We start from the raw sequence: 20121 nt of genomic DNA, 5'->3' as shown, positions 1-20121 counted from the left end.
AAAAACAAACCAAAACCAAAACCAAACCAAACAAAAAAACATTGTCGAACAATTGCAAGACAAACTATTCTTCCTCCAACTTTTCTTGTTTTTAAGCAAGCCTGCCACCTGACAGGCCGGCTATGAAGGAATTACTGTCCTTCCCAACTCTCATGAATGAACCTCTGCAGCTCACAGCTATGTCAATGGCATACACACGTTGGCACACACGTACATCTGGTTGAAAATCCAATTTCATCACTGCCTTGTTGACATCCCCCAATGGCTACCCACGGAGTTTAGGACGTCCGGTTTCAATCCCACTGCCCCAGACCCCCTTACTCTGACCCTACTGGGCCACTTTTACCAAGTGCTATGATTGGGCCAAGTTGCTGTAAGTCTCCTTTGCCCTGAAGATGCAGGGTTGCAACCGGGAGCAGTTTCTGAAGGCAGGAGCAGACAGCCATGGGCAGCCCCTCATGCTGGCAGTCACTGGAGGCCCCGTGCTTCTGCCTGGCCCTCTTCCCTTAGCCCATATGCACTTCACACGTTCTTTCCCCACCTCAGAAGCAGCCCAAGCCTCTCAGAGACCGGTGTTCCACTCTGTGAGGGGAAACTCCCTACCGGGGAAAATGCTCTTTTCTCTCCAGAAAGGTCTCCAGAGGTGAGGCTTGCCCGGTCCCCGCCCCAGCAATCCTCTAAGAGAGCGAAGTGGTGAGTGGAAAGTCCTGGCAGGTCTACTGACACGCTTTGAGGGTTTCTTAAGGCTTCTGTTCTAGCCGGTGGTCACTTTTTGTAAACATCAGTCCCTAGCAGGGAACTGGGCCATCCTGCTAATCCCTGGGGATTTCTGGTGAGGCCCTCTTCCTCCTGACTCCAGTGAACCCCCCCTCCTCTCTGCAACTTTCACTTCCAGCTTTTTCCTGGCACCTTACTGTCTCCCTAGCAAGCCCATCCGTTTGATGGCTGTCCAAAAAGGAACTGCCTAATTGGAGTTTAGAAGAGGCATTCCTTCAAAATAACCTTTTTTTTTTTTTTTAATCAAAAGGATCACAAATAATCTTTAATTAGAACACTTGGCCTTAAAAAAAGAAGAAAAGGAGCAGTGTTATAAACGCTGCCCTCTTCCTCTCCCCTAGGCCTGTGCTGAGGGCTCGGGACATGAAAACTGTGGATAAGCGGCCTTCCCTCCAGGGTGCACAGGCCAGTGTGGGGACGGGTCAGGGGAAAAGGTGTTCATAAAAATACCGTGAAGGCTCGCGGTCAGAGGGAACACCAGGCGAGCACTGAAATCACAGGCCAGCTCCAGGCTGTCTCCCCAACCTCTCTGCCGGCCACTGCCCACCTGTCACTCTGCTATAGACCCCGGTCTTCTTGTGGCTCCTTCAACGGGCTGGGCACGACTACCCTGCTCACTCTCTTCCCGGAGCATGCTTTCTCTGGAAAGCTACGTGGTTCATTCTCTCACTTCCTACAGACCCTCCCTCATCTCACCCTTCGTGAGGACTTCGCTGACCCCCCCAAGTCCAAGTAGCAACTCTTCCCCTGAATTCCCCCACTCTCTCCTCACTCTGTATACCATCTCTACTCCATTTCTCTTCATGGAATATATGACATCTAACATAATCATTTTACTTGTTGACATGCTTATGGCCCACCTTTCCCCAATAGAATAAAGCTTCATGGGGCAAATTTTGACTGCTTCACTGTGGATCTCCAGAAATTGACACAGAGGAGAGGTCACCAACTCCCTGTGAGTTCCCAATAAATGTTCATTGAATAAGTGGATGGATGGATGGATGGATGGATGGATGATGGACGGATGATGGATGGATGGATGGGTGGATGATGGATGGGTGGATGATGGATAGATGGATGGATAGATGGATGGGTGGATGGATGATGGATGGATGGATGATGGATGGATAATGGATGGATGGATGATGGATAGATGGATGGATGATGGATGGATGGACAGATGGATGGATGGATGGACTTGGTGGGGAGTTGGGGGATGTATCCAGAAAAGGGTACTAAATCTTAAAGGACCTTTTGGGTTAATACAAAGCATTTAGAAAAGAGAACGCCTAGCCCATGCGTGCTCTTGGGTAAATCATATTACCACTTTCTCCTCTGTAACATGAAGCTAATGCATTATATTGGCAAGTCTATGATGAGCAATGAAACTAAAACAGTTCAGACTAACTAAAATGAGCTACGGATGGCACAGGCTAATGCAACATGGGAAGAGACAAGAGGAACCATGCCTTTCTCCACAACCACCAAATCAAGTTCTAACCACAGCAGACAGAGACTGAAGAAGCCAGGCACAATGAGGGTGAGAGCTAGGTGGGTCGGCTGAACTTGATCCTGTTTTCAACAAGGGGTACTTTGGTCCTAGGCCAAAAGCAAAGCCCCCAGCACGCTATAGAACTATATTCTAAATTGTTAATTCAAAAAGCAAATCACTTTTCATATGCTACTTGCCTTTATGCAAATAATTGCATCTCTCTGAGCCTTCGTTTCGCCATAAAATGAAGCCCACATCTTCTCCTACTAAGCGACATGTAAAAGTTTCTAGAACAGTGTCTGCCACTTTGAAAGTGCACAGTAAAATTTTTCTGTATGGAAATACAGTATTTGCACGCAGTTTACATGAAAGTAGGGAGATCCATGGGACTCCTTTCTGGAAAAAGGCAAAGAACTCCAACTGAGTGTATTTTCTGGGGCTTAAGTAGAGTCATGGCAGGGGAAAAAATTGTATTTTCTTAAAAAAATAAGATTGTGGCCTGGAAGCAGTGTGAACTATGTGGTGTGGGAAAGTGTAGGACTTTGAGAGCCAGGCAGATTTGAGCCAAAATCCTGGTGCCCCATTTTCAATCCTGTGTCTTAAAGCGAGTTTTTAAAACTGTTTTGCTGGGGCGCCTGGGTGGCTCAGTTGGTTAAGAGTCCAGCTTCAGCTCAGGTCATGACCTCACGGTTTATGGTTTATGGGTTTGAGCCCCGCTTCAGGCTCTGTGCTGAGAGTCTGGAGCCTGCTTCAGATCCTGTGTCTCCCTCTCTCTCTGCCCCCTCCCACTTGTGCTCTGTCTCTCTGTCTCTCAAAAATGAATAAACGTTAAAGGAAAAAAAACCCTCTCTTGACTTGATTGTCTTTATTTTCAAAACAGAAATAGGGGCACCTCCGCGGCTCAGTTGGTTAAGCGTCTGACTCTTGATTTTGGCTCAGGTCACGATCTCTGAAGTTTATGAGTTCAAGCCCCATGGAAACAGCACAGAGTCTGCTTTGCCTAGGATTCTCTCTCTCCCTCTCTCTCTCTCTCTCTCTCTCTGCCCCCCTCCCCAAATAAACACATAAACTTAAAAAGAGAGAAAGAGAGAGAAATAAATATATCTACCTTGCAAGGTTGTCTATAAGGTGAAAAATGTATATAAACAGATGAACAAAATAGAATTAATAGGTGCAAAATGCATGCTGAAAAGCATAATTAATTTCTACTAATATAAATGAAAATTTGAGTGTACTTTGAACAATGAGGGGCCATGTCGGTCCTGGGTAACCTGTAAATCACTAGGCAGAAAAAATAATTCATGTTGCATATACCATGAAATATCAAACATACCATAGCTATTTTTGTTTATATGAGCTACTCAAAGTATTTCCTGAGGTTGAGGCTGAACAGATAAATTTATACAAGCCACAACCTCACTAGCAGGTTACCCAGTGAACAGTGTAAAAGGGAAGCAGGGGGTGGAGTCTTGACACAGTGTTTCAAAGGAGGAAAAAATAAGAGACGTGCACATAGCACTCCATTCATCGGGCACACGCTTACACAACCCTCTCCCTCTCCCAGAGGCAGCCTTGAGCCCGGGAATCCAGAGCCAGGCTTCCCTCATCGACCCAGACCCAGGATTCGCTTTACACTTCATCCAGTGAAACCCACTCTTTAAAGAGGGACTGGAATCCAGGGGGAAACTCAGTTCTCCAGAGACTCCCCAGGCAGTGCTCCCTCCACATCCCACTAGGTCTCCCTGCTCCTTGGAAGCGTAGGAAGCAAAACTGAGCAAAGATTCCTAGCTCCCTTCCTAGCTCCTAGCTCTTTCTCTGCCCTCACCTCCAGGCTCCCGACGCTGTTTTCCTTTAACGAGGGGACCAGAAAACCATGTTTCCTGGGCAGAGGCAGCTGCCACAGTGTCTCTTCGGGGTTTCTCTTTCTCCTTCTCTTCTCTTTCTCTTTCATAACCTTTTCCTACGTCCCCCAACCAGTTAGTAAATAAAACTGAATATTTTCCTAGTCCTTTATTTTTTTTCAAACCTATATTAGGCTCTTCTTCCATTTATTTTTGTTTTTAAAGTAGTATGCTCAAATGATTTGAGTGTTTTCAAATATGTCCAGAGTAAGATTTGACAGGGTCCTGTGTTTCCAAAGCAAAAGAGTTAGACATTTCTCCCTAAAAAAATGTGATCTGGTTGCTTCTTGCCAGGGAACGTCAGAATTGCCTGTCTCAGTGGTGGTCCCCGGTCCTTGAAACACAAAAGGCCCCCTAGCCCCATGGGAGCCCCTCAGCGGTCAGTTCCTTAGTGAGCTACACAAAAACCAGGGTTCAAGTTGAGGGGGAGCCTTGCTCAGAGAGCACCTGGCAAGGCTCTGGCCTTGGTAACACCTCCCTGAAGTTGAAGGGACTCCCCATCTTGCACACACACACACACACACACACACACACACACAGGAGTCCAGGCCTCTCAAATTTACGAGGACCAGCCAACCCCAGGAAGTACCCTGGGGAACTTCAGGACCAGGGTGCCCCGGTGTTGACCATGTTCACCACTCCCCAGTGGCTCCCACAGTCTGCAAACTGAAGGGCCTCAGGATCCTAAAACTCAAGGTCACTTCTCCGTTGTGGAAACCCCCTGTCCACAGTCAGGCCCCTGGTTCCTATCATGAAATACTGCCAAGTGAGAATCTCCTGGATGATCAGGGTGGGTGCTCAGATAGGAGCAGAGCGACCGATTTCTTATACGTCGTGAGATCCAGGAGGACATGCGAAACTTTCAACCTGGCAAAAGCCAGAGGTATGATACATCAACTGTAAACTTAAAGGGCAAAGAAATAGAGAAGGAGAGAGAGAATAAGGTTGGTCCCCAAAGCCCTGTACCTCCATGTTCTATAATCCATATTTAGCCCACAAAGGTGCACACTATTTCAGTTCCTTGGGTAGACCTCCCCTGGTTCCATGCTCTACAACAGGGAATTTTCACTCTCCTTCCCAACACCGCTTCAAGAATGCCTAGCCATGACCTTCACTACAACCCCAGTCACGAGAGCAGCTGCTGGGATGGCCACCTCCAGCAGGGCATCGGTCACCTGCCGCGCATGCTCAAGCATTGAGTGAGCCCTCGTTGGGCATCAGTGCAGGTGGATCCCACACAAACCAGCCCCCCACCCCCGAACCGGAGGATCAGAGTTGTGAGAAGTAAAGGAACAGCCGGAGGAAACAGACACACGGGGCAGGGAAGCCTCTTGCCTCCCCCCGGCCTGCACGGAGGCCCTACGGAGGACTGAAGCTTCAAGAACACAGCCAGCAAGCCGCTCAGTACTTTTCACTCTGATGGGGGCCCCCACCTCCACCCTAGCCATTCACAGCGGGGGAAGAAAGACTTAATTTACTTAGAAATAGAGTTCCTGGTGCCCAGAGGAGGGAAGCAACATGCCCAAGCTGACTCAACAAGTCAAAAGCAGACCCAAGATAAGAAGCGAGACCTTCTCACGCTCTGGTTACCGCTTTCACTTCCCCATGCTCCCTGGCCAGGCCCCGGTTCCCTCTCATATGGCTGAAATGATGAGTAAGATTTAAAAACTCCCTTCTACCTTCCTCCAACGGCCAATGATGAAACTTGCCTAGAAGCCACACTAGACCAAAAATTCCCAGCTTATTTTTAGTCCTATGGAATTTTTTTAAAAACTTACTTCGTCCCATTGAAACTCTGGAACCTATTCTTCAAAATTTTTGTTGTTATTGCTGCTGCTGTTGTTTTGTGTTTGTGCCAAGAATGGTCATTTATTTCCTATTACAGTTGACCCTTGAAAAACATGGTCCACTGACCCACAGATTTTTTCAATAAATGCAGGACAGTAGCGTAAATCTATTTTCTCTTCCTTATGATTTTTCTTAACATTTTCCTTTCTCTAGCTTACTGTATTGTAGGAATACAGTATATAATACATGTCACATACAAAATACGCATTAAGGCTTTTGATGAGCACCAGATGAGCCGTGTCACCAAACCATTTAGTATCAAAGGCAGGACACTTGAGGGGCGCCTGGGTGGCTCAGTCAGTTAAGTGTCCGACTTGATTTCGGCTCGGGTCATGATCTCACAGTTCACAAGATCGAGCCCCACATAAGGCTCTGCAGGGACAGTGAAGAGCCTGCTTGGGACTCTCTCATCCTCTGTCCTCTGTCCCTCCCAGTCCCTCACTCGTTCTCTCTCTCTCTCTCTCTCTCTCCCCTCAGGGAAGCTACGTGTTCTTTTGGGTTTATGAATAAGAGGTCGACAAACCCTTCTTTGATATTCTTTCCTTAGATGTACTTCTAAATTCAGAACCTTTCAGATTTTAGGACAATAATACAGTGCATGTACTATGTTATGTATACCCTGGCAGGCTCCCAGACACTCATCCTTCTGATGAAAAACTTATTCACCTAGAGTGGTATAAATGAAACCCATGAAGAGTCTCATGTACGATCAGGCCAGCTTTTGACTTCAAATGAGTTATGAAAAACAACACTTTAACTTTTCAAAGCATTTTGGATTTTGGACTTGCAAATAAGGGAATGTCAATCTTGCAACCTTATTCATTACATCTAAAGGTACCCAAGGGCCCAGATTTGAAACCTCAACACTTCAGAAAGAAAACACACATATGCACACTTACAAGATAAGAAAAAGACTAAGGGTGGGGAGACAGATTATAGATTAAGTTCAACACTTGTAATGCTCCAGCAAACAATACAGCCAGGTTCGATTCAAGTATAATATGAAGACTCACAGCTTGAAATATAAGCTCAGAGGAGTGGATCTGGGGGCTTTGTCGAGGGGCAAGTCAGGAATGTGTCCGTCAGAGAAAAGGGAAGCCCCGTGTCACTTTCTACCCCACACAACAAATAAAGAGGAGCCTAAAAGAAGGAGCGAAAAATTTTTCAAATTTTCTTCAAAGACCAGGCAAAAAAAGGAGGCTGACACATGGCTAATTAATTTCTTCTTTCCAATATTCCTGAGACACAAATATCATTAACTTCAGTTCATAAATTACAAAATTTAGCAAGTCTAAGGAATCTGCCTAGAGGAAGAGCCAGGATTTCAACCCAGGTTTGTTTGTTTCCAGGTGCACACTCGCCCTGTAGCCCCAAGGATATTCGCACAGAACTTCCATGTGTATATTTCACCCCTAGACATCTCAGAGAGTTACAGTCTGCTTGTAGCTTTCACAAGGCTGAATTCTGGTCCCAGCCTTGGAAAAGTCTCTGATATGGGTTCCCTATCTATCTATCTATCTATCTATGTCTTTCTCTTGACCTCAGTGTTTGTAAAATAGAGGAAGTAGACCAAAGGTGTCATTCTTGTTTTGACGACATGTGAATCTGTCATTCTGCAAGCTCAGTCCACGGTTTTCTTGTGCTCCCATGACCTCCAGCTGTCTCAGGGAGAAGTCTGAAAAATAAGTTATACACAACCTGCCTCAATTGGGTGGGCTCCACAGCTCAGCAAGGCCATATGCTGCACACACCAGAGGCTCAGCTCATTACTGCTGGATGGCATTCTCTGATGAAGTGGGCTAAGCAAAGGACACCCTCCAAGGACGTCAGTCCAATGCCGAGATGCCGGTCACAGGGAAGCACTGAAAACACAGCTATATTTTCTTTCCTCTTTTTTTTTTTTTTTTTTTTTTTGCCAATTTCAAGGTGTGGAGGGAGGCCCATCTAGCTCTTTGAGATGAGGATTTTCCCCAAGACACATCTTTTTAATTCCACACTCCTCACACATGCACGGTTCTCATTTGTCCTACGGGTGGTGGAGAGAGCCCAGGCTTTGCAGGCACACAGATGTGGCTTTAGGCGCCAGCCCGCAACCTTCCTGAATGAAATGGCATTCTGCAAGTTCCTTAGCACCTCTCCATTTCAATTTCTCCACCCAGAATGGGGCTATCTGTTTCCAAAGCTCATCAAAAGATGACTAAAAGTGACAATAAGTGCTCATGATTCCTGCTGACAATATCTACATGGTTCAGAAGCTGCCACGGCCCACGTGTTACCGAAGGGACCACAAGACTCAGAAGATGAGAATTTAGGCTGCTAGGGAATGGGCAGTGTGGGTGGAAGACCCCGGGTCTTCTCTGACTCCCTGTTAGTCCCCATGGTTGCCCCTGGAAGGGCCTATGTTTGGTCAGCGGGAAGGACAGAACTTGATGGAGCGTTGACGAAGTTGTGTGTTTCCCTCTGTTCCTCACCATCCTAAAATGATTGTGCATTTTCATTTATTCTAAGGCCTGGGAATCATCGAACCAAATTATTTTTTGAAAAACGTTAAGACAATTGCAGTAACCAAGGCATCTGTGAAGCCAAGCCCTCCATACCCATGTCAGCAGAGACCCTGGAATGTGGGAGGAAGCTGGTGACTCTGCTCCCCACCTCTGCTGAGTATCTGCAACCCTTTTGTCTCTCCCTGTCATCACTGGCTTTGACTTATTTCCCTGATGCTCGATCAGAACGTGGTTCCCTTTCTGTGAGGGAGAGCAAGGTTTCTTTGCTCCTTGAGAGGATTATTTGAAAACACACCAGCTCTGCCTCGGCAGCCTTGCTGACTAAGGCTGCCAGCCTTGCTTCCTTCCCCATCACTCAGGAAAAGGAGCCCAGGGGCTTATTATGATCATTAAGCTAGATGTGGAAGGGTCCTCTTAAGTCATCAAATCCAACCTTCCGTGTCACCAAGAGAGAAACCGACCCGGGCATCGAGGAGCAGAGCTGAGAGCCACGCCCAGGTCATCAGCTGTCTACGCCACCGGGCTTCCCTATCCCAAGCCTCTCAACCTGCAACATGTCAGGTGTATTTCACATGCTCCGCAAACAATACCATGTGGACGCAAACAATACCATGTGGACGGAAATGGACTGCCTTGCAGCAAGAGTCAAAACAATTATATTTCCCTCTTTCTCCGGCACACGAATGCCAAGCTGCGTTTAGCAATGTGTCTCCTGCTCTGCTTCCCCACGGAGTGAGAGCCAGCTGCGGGCAAGGATGATGCCACACTGATCACTACGTGCCATCTCTGGCAGCAGAGGGCAAGGGCCTGCCCTGTACGTATCTGTTAAATAAGTGAATGAGTGATCTCATCTTTACGCTTGATCCATCATAAAACTGCAATTAAATTCTTTGGGGGCACACCATTTCCCCGGTTTCATTTTAGAGATCTAATTATCTACACCATACAGAATTTTTATTGGAAAGTGAAGTCATTAAATAAGCAGACACCAGACTCTGGCCCTGAGATAATTGCCAATAGGAGCACATCTGTCCGCAGCGCTAAGCTGGACCAGGTAAACACATTGCTGGGGAACACGGCACCATTTTCACACCTGATTCTCTGGGACAACGGGTTCTCAGGCCAGGGAAATCGGGCTTCTGAATTCCTGAGAAAGGCTAGCGGTGAGTAATTCCACAACTGCTTCTCAATACTTTCCTATTCCTAGAGGTGGGTTCTAATGACAGTTATACAATCAGTCCCATTTATTTCAGTGACAAACCGGTAACCCGTTTGTGTGCAGAGGACACTCCTTTCAGCATCATCGAACACTTCCTCTTAACTTGGACATGTCAGATTCCTCCTCCATTCATCACCTCTCAGAATGAAGTCTCGACCAGCTGCAGAAAGCTCCATTAATGCTACGCTGAGAGCAAAACTCTAATAAAGTCTCTAAATACTTACTATGAGTCTAAGTTACCGACCAGGTCCTCCCCGTTAAAATCTGCCCTTGTTCTCCAAACACAATTACTTTAGGTCACTGACACACCAGCCAACGAAATGACAAGACTGTATACCAATGCAAAAACAGCGAGCAAGCAGGACCCAGTTTTAAATTCTGGCTGATGGGCTCTGTGTTGTTACCTTGCCCCTCCCGGTTTCCTTAACTGTGAAAAGGGGCCGATAATACTAATGTCACAGAATTCTGGGGAGGATTTGAGAAAATGTATATGTGGTAACTTTAAAAAAAAAAAAAAAAAAAAAAAAGGAAGCTACACATGCCCAGAATAAAAAGCATGAAGCATTCATTTGCAAGTATCCTTTGACAAAGGAGCCAAGAAACACAAGAGGGAAAAATGGTCTCTTCAATAAAAGGTGCTGGGAAAACTGGACCCCTTTCTTACACCATACACACATATAAGTGCAAAATGGATTAAAACCTTGAAAGTAAAACCTGAATCCATAAAACTCCTAGAAAATACAGGCCATAAGCTCTCTGGCACTGGTCGTGGCAATGAATTTTTGGATTTGACACCAAAATCAAAGGCAACAAAGAAAAAATCAACACGTGGGACTTTATCAAATCAAAGTACTCTCACAGATAGTAGCTTATCCTTGAAACTCAGAGTGTTCTTTGCCATTTCAAATAGGTTCCCCCTTGAGAAAACAAAAGTGTTGGGGATTTGCATAGAGTCCCCGTGTGGTAAAGGATCATTTCTCTGGTGAGAGATAACTCAAAGATTAACCAGCAGTTGAGGGTCCCGAGCATGGGCAATTTGCAACCTTCCCAGATAATGAGTGGATCTCCAAAGGCCAGAATTAGTCCAAAGAGCTCCCCACCTCTGCTAAGAGGACCCAGAGGCCTAGTACCGGAGAACTCTTTCCTAATCAATCAGACTAAATACTGGCAAGTGCACTACGAGGTGGGCACCATGCCAGACCCCATAAAGACATTAAGATCGTTTACATCTCAGAAGGCAAGTAGCGTTATTGCCATTTTACGGATACAAGAACTGAGGCTCGGTGTGGTTATCTAGTCCAGGATCCTACAGCTACAGAGTTTGGATTCATAGCTGACTCCAAAATCCACTTCTTTCCAATCACCACGCTGCCCTGTGAGGGAATTCATGCAACCTCTGAGAAAGGATTTTAACCAGGATGAAATAGGAGCCAAGCACACGATGCCCGATTCAGCCTTAACGGTGACCTAGTCAAATTGTCATCTCTGGGCCCTGCATCACCGTGACTTTGTCACACCACCTCTCTGACTGTATCCTAAGGATCTCTTTCCATGTCTGACTACATTCTTTGAAAAAAGGAATAATGTGCATGTTTTTTGAAATCCCCAGTTCCCACAATTATATTTGGTGCCGAGTAGATGCTCAATGAATGTCAAGTAGGTGAACTAAGTGAATGCAACATCAAGGGCAGACAAGATGGCTTTAAGGAATGCCTCTAACCCTGACATTTCACGGCCTAATTCTTTCTAGATCAGTTCTAATCTCTGGGCAGTAGTTCGGGGTCTCCAACACTGGGATTTCCCAACGGGATGAGGACATTCAGGTGCTTCAGGCTATCGACTGTTCAAAGCACCCCCTATAGGCTACTCCACGCCATCCTTCAAGAGCAAGCTAACATGGATAGACGCGTAAACCCCATTTTAAAGACTTGAAACTGAGGCCCATAGGAGTGACGGACGCCCCCAGGGCCAACTTCGACAACGAGGCTGCTGATTCCCTAGTCTTCTCATGTTACCATTTGCTTCTTCAGAGTATTATTAATAAGCCTGGAGCATAGGCAAAGTGAAGGGAGGAAGGGGAGGGGGTGAGAAAGGAAGGGAAAATAAAAGGGAAGAGAGGAAGAGACAGGGCAGCTTCTCTGGAGAGTGTCACTGACAGCTGGCAGTCGGTGACCCTGTGGCCCTGGAGAACTCTGAACTCCTCACCCAGGGCTGGCTGGGGTGGGGAGCGTGGGTTTACTTGGCTATCCGTGCCCCTGACTTACCCAGTTGCAACTAGGCTCTGAGAGCAAAAGCAAACCGAATGTTTCTTGGTCTGAGTCAAAAACAGGAAGTCACAAGTGGCTTCTCTCCCCTCTCAACTTGGGTCTCCAACAGTTGGGGTCAAGGGTGCACCAAAGGACCTGACAGGGAGCTCCCTGGCAGCCGGCCTCTGTGGGAGTCCGCAGCACCTCTAAAACGTGGAGGTTGGGTTGCTCTGCTGCCCCGGGGAGTTGGGGGTTGGGGAGCAGGACCAGGAAGCCCACAGGGTGGGAAGGCAGGGAGATGGGCTTCACGATGCCAGCTCCATCCCTGAGTGCTAAAACCAGTGTGACCTGAGGGCAGTAGCTCACTGGAGCTTAGTTTCGTCATCTGCAAAGTGGGGACAGCCCCTACGGCACGGGGCTGTCGTGAACAGCAGCAGTGAGCCCCTTACCATACACGGAGCCCAGTATTAGCACCGAGGCAGTCTGCCACCCCCTGTGTGCTGCCCGCTTCCCAGAGATGCAGATGGGAGGGGGTGTGGACGGGTGGGTCCTCACCTCTCTCCCCTCACAGGAGCCCAGGGCCAGAAGGAGGTGAAGTTCTGCCAGCCCCCAGCCTGGGCCCAGTGCCCATGTTTATGACTGTTTATTTCAGACCAAGTAGAAAGGAGAAATTAGAGCCATAAAAGACAGGACAACAGACCAATAAAAACCAGCTCCCAGAAGAGTCAGAAGGAGGAAGAGAGGCAAAACTGTCACCATAGCAACACAAGACAGTCAGAAGCACGCAGGGAAAACAGCCCCTGTTCTGCCTCCTCTCTTCACAGCAAAGCCAGCCTGGGACCCCATTCGGAGCTCAAGGGAAAGCCAAGGACCCACCCTAAAGCCTGAGCCCCCAGGCCCAGATGCCTGGCCTGACCTGGCTGGCTGCCACCCTCCTCCTGCTGGCCCTCGTGCAGTACGGGGTCCCAGCCCTTCACAGTCCCAGCCCAGCTTGCTGTGCCCTGGGGACTCAATGATATGCAGATGGCACAGGCCCTATCCAGAGGGATGGTGATGGGGAAAGACCGGAGGAAAAGTTTCCAACAGAGTAAGGCAGGAGGCCCACAGAGCTGTGGGGGCTACTAAGGCCCCAAACACTTGCCCCATTACTCTGCCCCAAGTCCTTGGGGAGCAAGCAGGGAAGCCAGCACATGGGTGAAGAGGCCAAGCCCAGAACAGTGGCCTGTCAGCGGCAGGGGGAATTTGGAGGATCTGGGGGTGGGGTCAGCAAATACCTCTAGAGGTCTTAAATGACAAAGGTCTTGGTTCTGGTCTCTGGAGACACTGGCCAGCAAGTCAGAACAGCTTGGAGAAGGACCTAGGAACCCACTGGCACATTTTGACAGAGGCTTCTTGGTCCTTCAGCTGGCAAGCAAGACAGGTGTCTCCACCGAACAGCATGGCTGGCCTGGGACCAGCCTTTTGGGAAGTGGGTCAAATTGTTCTCAAAGCTCAGGATCTGTAAAGTCCCTCTTGCCAGCCTGGGATTCTGAGGAGAAGGAAGTGATCTAGAGAGGAGGCCTGGGTCCTAGGCACAGCAGTGTGCTGGCTGGCTAAGAACATCTGGGCCAGGTGGCAGCAGAAAAGTCCAGGTATGCAGGCACTGGGGAAGCGGTCATCCTTGCCTCTCAGGCTGTAGAGAAAGATGGGGAGCCCGGGCCTCTGGTGGTGGGAAGAGGGAAGCAGAAGGATGGGGTCTCCTGGAAGAATGGCTCTGGAGCTGATGATACCTGGCTGGGGGCCGGGGATTGAGCGGTTGAGGGGTGAGGGGGGTGATCTAGAACACAAGCAGGAGGCAGTCCCGGAGAGCAGGGCAACGGGCGCACAGACGGACATCTGGACGGCGATCGCAGGAGAAGGGCTGAAGGACTGGGTTCTCGGCTCTCCCTCCCTCCCTCCCCTGAAGGCTGCAGGGGCATCGGGGGCCGGAGAAGGATGGCACGGTTCTCCCGGCGCCTCCCGAACCCCCTTCCCCGCCGACCCCCACCCGTGCTCCCCGCCGCGTCCCCGCCGCGTCCCCGCCGCGCTCACCCGGGCTCGCCGCCGCCCTGCTTGGCCGCGCGTCCGCCGCTGCCCCAGCCGCCGCCGCTGTGGACGCCTCTCCCGCGGCCGCCGCAGCCTGCGAGACGGCCCCGGAGCCCCGCCCCGGCCCGCCCCGCCCCGGCCCGCCCCCAGCCCGGCCCGCCGCGGCCGCCCCGCCCCGCCCCGGCCCCCGGGGCTCCCCACCCCTGCCGGCACCCGCCTCGCCCCACGCTAGCGCGGCCACCCCTTCCACGTCCTGGGGCCGGTGCCGGCCCTCTCCACACAAGGCAGCCCCTGCCCTTCTTTCGGCCTTGGCCGTTTGGCTTTGCCCCCCAGGAGGAAGCCCGGACCAGCCCTTATTGCTTCTACACACTGAATTCCTCCATACCCATAATTCCTTCCAAGAAAACCAAAAAAAAAAAAAAAGGCCCTGCAATCAATCCCTAGATAGATGGGCACGCCCACCCTCAATTTAGTGCCCACGCCCCCCCACCAGACCACCCTAACCTCTACCCACACTCTCAAATTACTTTGGGTTCTGAACCAGCCTTCCTCCCTGTCCCTCCTTGCTCATACTATGAACAGATTCCCAGCCCTGGGGGCTGCGGTTATCTGATGGGACCACCAAAAAAGTCTTGCAGATTCTCAGTCCAAATAACGTAACTACCCTAAAGAGTAAGCCTGCAAAAACACTCTGAAAATTTCTATGATGCAAAGGGAATGTAAGGGATTACAGTGTCATTGTCATGATCATTGTTTTAAAACATCTGCCACGGAGGCTTTATGCATTAGAGAGAGAGGTTCAGGAAACCAGAGAGGTGCACAGTGCCAAACAGGTTGTGAGTCAGAGCTCCTCTTGGGGGTGGGAGGGCAGGCTTCTCCTGCTTCCTTTCCCAGTCAGTCAGCCAGAGCATCATGAAACATTTATTAACCCCCTTCAATGGGCCTAGCCACGTGCTTGCAGCCATGTCGGTTTCCCCGGGAAGGGGGGGATGGTGCTGGGGGGGGGGGCAGTCTGGGAGCACAAGGAGCCCAGATCCCAGAGCGTGGGGAGCTTCCGGAGACTTTGGTCAACCTGTCTTTTTTCTGAGTTCCAGTGTCTCCACAAGGAACGTGATGCCGTCCCAGCCTCTTTCAGACTCCAGGAAGCTTCCTTGAGCTGCCTAGCATGCCACCCACTCTGAATTTTGGTAAGAATTCAGACAAGGCCCAGGAGAGCACAATCTAGTTAGAATAAAATAGTATCCCACTTGGAAGTGTCCTTAGAATGAACATGTTCCCCTTCTTTTGGTGGCCAAGCCCCCGCCCCCCCCATGCCTGCATGCCTGGCCCAACCCCTGTTGTCAATTCCTGCAAAGATAACCCATTTCCTCTTTGGGTAGCTCTATTCGAAGAGCCTTCTTACTCCACCCCCATACATACACACACCGAAACTTCTGGCTTATTCTCTCCATCTTGGACGTGGGAAGGACAAGGACGACCCACCCACAGATGCCATTCACCCCATAAAATGCTACCATTTCAGGGCATGGGGATACTCCTTACTTTACACCTGTCTGTCCCTAATAATATAGCTTAGGTTGGTGAGAAGAGACTATTTGATGTATGAGATTTCACTTCCACACACTTAAAAGACAGCTTCTGTTTCAGTAATTGAGGGATACCTGTATGGTATTGCCTAGCCCATTATGAAATAATAGGGTTTCTAATTATCAGTGTGGAATTTAATAATTAAATGTTTCCTAAGACACAATAATCAGATGAAATGGTCTTTCAACTTCATTAGTAATACTAATAACAGGTTTAGAAGTTACTATAATAAAGATTATAGTGAAATTAAACTGTCATTGAAGGGGCAGCTAGGTTAAGATTAAATTTCAGACGGTTTTCATTCACAATATAAGTTTGCTAAAATGAACTATAATGTCTTAATTAAATTAACTTTAAACCGAACTGTTCTAGTTTCAGGGGCATCCTCTTCGTGTATTTATTTCTTAAAAGAGATTTCTCAAGCTTTGACAAAGGGCTAGGTACTGTGCTAAATGATGGCATAAAGGTGCACGTCCCCGGCCCTAAAGAGTGCTCAGCCTGGTTTATGACAAGGCAGAATAGAAAGCAGACTAGAATAGAGGTATTTGCTGTATGGGCCCAAGACAAGAAGGAATTCAATGAGATTGGGGGAAATTGGAAGCAGATTCTTTTTTTTTTTTTTTTTTTTAATGTTTATTTCAGAGAGAGAGAGAGAGAGAGAAAGCATGAGCATGAGCAGGGGAGGGGCAGAGACAGAGGGAGACACAGAATCTGAAGCAGGCTCCAGGCTCTGAGCTGTCAGCACAGAGCCTGATGAGGGGCTCGAACTGACAAACCGTGAGATCATGACCTGAGCCGAAGTCAGAAATTTAACCAGCTGAGCCACCCAGGCACTCCAGAAGCAGATTCTTTTGAGCTGAACCCTGAGGGATGAGTTAGTCTTCAGTAGACAGGAAATGGGGTCAAGGACTCTCCAAGGAGAGGAACCAAAGGGACGCCCTGGTGGGAAGGGGTTCAGTGTGGCTGCAGTACCTGAGGGACAGCACAGAGTGGGCTGAGAGTGAAGAACCAGAACATGAGCCTAAGAAGGCTGCCTTTGACCCTGGGAGCTCCAGGGAACTGGGTGGCCTTGACTGGAGTGTCATATAAAGAGGCTGAGGACAGGTGAAGTTGCTTGGGGACTGGGGCAGAGAAAGAAGAGGCCGCAGTGAGAATGGTCACTGAGATCTTCCATCATCACTGGGGGCCTGTGAGGCTGACCCCCACGGACCAGGTTCTGCTCTCTCACATTTGAAAACACATTCTCTAAAAAATCCTCACTGCTGAGAACAATGCTTGGCACAAACTCAGTGCCTGCTCATATTTACTGAATGAATGGCAGGGTCACGGAAGATGGACATCCTCTCTGGAGGCAAAGTCACAAGGGCTGATCCCACTTAGAGCTCCTCACCATCCACCGAGATCCATCCATTCTAGGGCTGGTAGAACATTCCCTCTAATCCCTGGACAAATTCTGTCTTGCTTTCTCCCCTCATTCACCCAAAAGACTTCTGCTTCCAAACCTTTGCTTCTCTGTATACCTCGGGTGACTTCCTCTCCATCGCCAGTTACCAAAGACTGCATGTTCTGACGCTCATGATGTCTGGAGGGCGGTGGTGGCACTGTTGTGTCCATGCTTCTTTATTCTGAATTCCTCTGAAACTAACAACCTGAGCCACTTCTGATTCATCACATACACAAGTGTCTTGAGGACAAGGACCTTTTCCGAGACACGGATAAAACCTCCACTTGATTTGAAATCAAAGGTGAGCATAAGTCCCGATCCTGCCACTCACTGGCCGTATGAACTTAAGTTACTGAAGCCTTTGGAGTTTTGGTTTTCTCTTCTATAAAATGGAAGTAATAAAACCTACCTCAGGAGGTTGATGTAAAGGCTAATGTAAACTGCTTTGTAGCAGTGAAGGAAAGAACAATTGTGTGTGTGTGTGCGCGTGCGTGTGTGTGTATGTTGCTTCCTTGTCCCTTGAATAATGCTGGGCATACAGTAAATGTTCACTGCAGATGAGCTGGTTATTGGGTTGATTCATAGATGAGGATGGGAAGCAGAGGCTGAATGATCCCGTGTTCTGAAGCGCTACCGTGCTCTCTGCTTGCGGGAAGACTCTTTCTCTTCGGGAAAGGACTCTTTCTCTTTGCCCTCCGCGTTTACTTTTCTCCAGCAGGAATTACACGGCACTTGCTTTCCCTCTGGCGTTACTATAATGGCTTCCAAAGGTGGTGGATGTTCTTGCCAATTACAGACCGGGGTTCCTTTATGTAACTAGGGGTTTCTACGGAAACATGGCCCAGGCTTCAGAGGGAGCATAATAGATCTGATTATGAATATTGAGCCAATTTTCACAGCTGACATACCGCACACTTCCTTGTTGCAAAAAAATCACAGTCCAAACTATGTAGAGAAACTTGGTAAAGGCTGAAAATTCTGCATGTGGATGAATTGGAGCTTGTGACTTAAAATATCTGACTTTAATCACTTTTTAAATCACTGAGCGTGTCAGGCTCTTTCAGATCTCCCTTCCTTTGCACGTGGTTCCGATCTGCCTTGAACGACCTTCCATCCTGGTCCATTCCTTGCGTTTTTTACTTAGTTGTTTTGTTTGTTTGTTTGTTTTTTGTTTTTAATCCCAGCTCATAAGCAACCCCTCTATAATGCCTCCTGCGGCTCTCCTGGGTGGAGTCCATTGTTCCTTCCTGCGTGTGCCCGCAGTGTGGCATTCACACCTTTACCGTAGCATTCACCAGGCTGTGTCTTACATGTGTTTCTGTTTAAAACACCTTATTTAATGTGTACCTTATGTGGTTTCATTCATTACCATTGAACTCACAGCCAATAACACTGTAACGCACGCTTGAACGGAGCTTGTCTAACATGTGTTTTCTCGTAAGACACACCACAGCCTTTGCACACTTTGCAGCACAGACAGCACTTCAGCACGACGCTTGGGGGCCATCTGAAACAGTGAAATCACCAACATAAAGCACACAAACATGAAAAACATGGCACCAAGTAGACCATGGAAAGGGCACTTGTTTACAGCTGAAACTAGAAGACAGAATTTCGCCTCAGTCAACCTCAGCTAGAAATGTGTGTTGGCGACTTGGGTTTCTCAGTGCTTGGTGCACATTGGAAAATGACACATTGGAAAAGCACCAAGAGTATTGATTTTGAGGTTACAAATCCACTTCAGTGAGTGGGCAAATTCACAAGCACAAAATCTGCAAATAATGAGCATAGACTCTATGTGCCTCCTGCCTAGACTGTGAACTCCTTGCAGCCAGTATCTGACTTTTATCTCCCTGTGTACCTTTCCAGCACCTTGAAGATACAAACCTGGCACTCCATTAATGACATCTGATGAGTGAGCCATTCAATCCTGTCTTGCATTTCTTTAGCACTTTTCCCAACAATTTATAAATTTACATTAATAAAGCGGCAAAATGTCTCTGGGCTTTCTCCCATGTTTGGTTCCTTGTGGCTATTCAAGAAGAGCCCTACCTTTGAGAGCAAGGAGCCTTATATATGGAAGATCCTTCTCATGTGAAAAACCTTCCAAGATGGGTAAAAACATGATAAACGGCAACATCCACTCATATTCCCCTCCCCAAAGAGAAGAAGGAGCAATGAATTCCTAGGATCTGGAAAACCAGAGTCACATGATGGCCAACAACGGAGAAAGATTACAAAGCCCAGGAACTGAAAGGGAACACTGGCAGTAAAATATGGAGTGGTGAGAAGAAAGGAAAGTAGATGACTGGAAGCAGGAAAGTCATGGGAACCATGCAGGAGTTTTGCAGAGAGGTCAAGATTTCAGTCTGGGCAAAAAAAAAAAAAATTAAAAAATAAAATAAAAAAAAAAAAAGATTTCAGTCTGGGCTCCCCTACCCCGCCTAGAGCAGCGTGACTCTGGGCAGGTTTCTCAACTTCTTGCTTCCTTGGTAATCACATACATATGAAGCAGGGGGATAGGACTTATATAACCACACAAGGTTGTTTATGCAGCTGACATTTATCGATGCCACTGTGCACCAGACAGAAATGTGAACGAGGTAACAAATACGCAGATAATTAATTAGTACCCAACACAGTGCTTGATGTAACTTAGCTACCAAATTTAAATTTTTTTAATGTTTATTTTATTTTATTTTTTTTGAGAGAGACAGACAGACAGACAGACAGAGAGCAAGCAGGGGAGGGCAGAGAGAGAGGGAGACACGCAACTGGAAGCAGGCTCCAGGCTCTGAGCTGCCAGCACAGAGCCTGACGCCGGGCTCGAGCTCACAGACCACAAGATCATGACCTGAGCTGACGTCGGCCGCGTACCCGACTGAGCCACCCAGCCACTCAGCTACCAAATTTAAAAAGTGATTTTTATTAGTTCCACCACTAAGGTATTTCTGCTTCCATTCTCTCTCTCTTCTCTCTCCTTCTTTCTCTAATTTGCAAGGTTTCAATGTCAGACGTCTAGTCTCTTCTGAGTCCAAC

At 48.1% G+C, this 20121-nt stretch overlaps 1 protein-coding gene across 6 annotated transcripts in view; it reads right to left on the bottom strand.

Moving 5' to 3' along the window:
• CYRIA (CYFIP related Rac1 interactor A) overlaps positions 1-14109 on the bottom strand; it is a 106690-nt gene extending 92581 nt beyond the window's left edge. For 3 of the 6 annotated variants that reach the window (XM_042982463.1, XM_042982464.1, XM_042982465.1), the window contains exon 1: positions 14058-14109. The gene's annotated coding sequence lies outside the window, so the exon portion shown is untranslated. The remainder of the gene's footprint in view (positions 1-14057) is intronic. The other 3 variants (XM_042982467.1, XM_042982469.1, XM_042982468.1) reach the window with 3 other exon arrangements.
• Between the last annotated feature and the right edge of the window lie 6012 nt (positions 14110-20121).

Source organism: Panthera tigris, chromosome A3 (genome assembly GCF_018350195.1).
Source record: "Panthera tigris isolate Pti1 chromosome A3, P.tigris_Pti1_mat1.1, whole genome shotgun sequence".
NCBI classification, from domain to species: domain Eukaryota; kingdom Metazoa; phylum Chordata; class Mammalia; order Carnivora; family Felidae; genus Panthera; species Panthera tigris.
The sequence above is the reverse complement of the archived record's forward strand: the minus strand, read 5'-3'. Positions and strand labels throughout refer to the sequence as shown.